General features: G+C 34.0%; 1 long non-coding RNA gene across 1 annotated transcript; it reads left to right on the forward strand.

Annotated features, from left to right (window-relative positions):
* Positions 1–574: 574 nt before the first annotated feature.
* LOC143046783 (uncharacterized) lies at positions 575–1149 on the forward strand. Its single transcript, XR_012969275.1, has 2 exons — positions 575–630; positions 787–1149. It is a non-coding gene; the product is annotated as an uncharacterized LOC143046783 (long non-coding RNA).
* Positions 1150–1786: the final 637 nt, after the last annotated feature.

A 1786-nucleotide genomic window follows, 5' to 3' on the forward strand; every position in this document is an offset into this window, starting at 1 on the left:
CTATATGCCATAGGTCAACTATATTTGGTGTATGGAAATATTTTATGATCTATATGTCATGTCAGTCGCGCAGGTTTTATTTGACCTCGACCTCATTTTTACGGTTTGTTGCTGAGTGTAAAGTTTTTGTGTTTTGGTCTATTTTTCTTTAAACTATAAGTAATGCAGTGCGTGAACCGGTGACAAAATATTATCGCCCCTGTAAACAGTGGGCTCTTCTGACTAGAGGTAATCGGTAAAGAACAGCGGAAAATGGTGTACATTGTTTACGAGCTTGAAATGAGCTAAGGGAGCTACCATTTGATTTTTATGGGGGGGGGGGGGCTAGGATGAAATTTGAAAAAAATAGGCAGTACAGGAGTTTTGAGTGAAAAAAAAAGGCAGGATGAGACACTTGCAAAAAAAAAAAGTCAGGATGACAATTTATGTAAAAAAAGTCAGGATAAACTAAAAAAAAAACAAAGCAGGACCGGATAGAGTGAAAAATAAAAAGGCAGGACAGAGATTACAACTAAAAAAAAATGCAGGACAAAATTTTTCATCCTAGCCCCCCATAAAAATCAAATGGTAGCTCCCTAACACAGACGAACTGAGACGTGTCAACGTAATGTGAATATGATAATGCACCAGGTAAATTATTAATTGTTAAGTTTATCACATCATCGTATCTTCATATGATAGGTAAATAAGTGAATTTTCGATTTTAAGTGTCGTCAGGGTTCAAACCTGGAATCATGCCAACCTTTCATTATTTTTTTTTAATACTAACCTATAGTCGGTATATAGCGATGGTGTGTATGGAAGGAAGACTGTCATAAAATCCAACAGTTTCGGATGGCCCTTTAAATAATTGCTTAACATCAATAGCGATGTAAGATTCAAGTGTTTGATTTAGCACAAGTTTAGCCAGGTTTTCCTTGTAATTGTGGCAGAAAAACCACTAGACAGTGTCATGCATTGAAAGGATATCAAACGGATATTTTATGGAATGATTCTCGTACATATAAAATCATATGCATAGGAATGTGGAGCTAGTGTCTTTCATGCAGCAATTTTTAATTTCCAATATAAACTCTGAAAAGACAAGAGCATAGAAATGTATACCAATGAGAAACATTCTTTGTGAATAAAATCATTCCAAAACTTAAATGTGTCATTAGTGTTGCATTATTTATCAGTAGATATAATCAGATTCCAGTAAGATTGTCCAACTGATGGTTTTTGTTTGTAACCATTTTTGTAAATCTTAGTTGTTTTGACAATCCGGGCTGTGCATGTTGCCCGGCTGCCCCTTTCAGTATGATAAACAAAATCACTGATTCAAGACTGGAGCGTACCCCTTTTAGGCAGTTAGTGCGAATCCTTTAGGTTTAAACCATTACATGCAATACGGGGGGAGGGGGGAGATTTTTTTTTACCGAGTCAAACATTTTTCTTAATTATAATACATTGAGATTTAATATATACTTTGCTATATGTAGTGTGTATATTAAAGTATTGCCAACAAAATTCATCAAATTTGGGATCATAATATTGTTTAAGAAAAACCCTTACCCCCTGTACATCATAAAAGTTCATAATCTTCTGTAACACACGTGCATGGTTAATTCGGATCACATATTTTCTATTCCGATGTTATAAGAATTCGAAGGTTCATATCATTTACAATATCATTCAAAAAATTTCTGTTTTTTTTTTTTTACTATCAACGTTGAACCTCGAGGTTACATTGTAGTAAAAAAAAATCCAATAAAAACGTTGAATGTAAATGATATGCACCTTTAAA

This window comes from Mytilus galloprovincialis, chromosome 9 (assembly GCF_965363235.1).
Source record: "Mytilus galloprovincialis chromosome 9, xbMytGall1.hap1.1, whole genome shotgun sequence".
Taxonomy (NCBI): domain Eukaryota; kingdom Metazoa; phylum Mollusca; class Bivalvia; order Mytilida; family Mytilidae; genus Mytilus; species Mytilus galloprovincialis.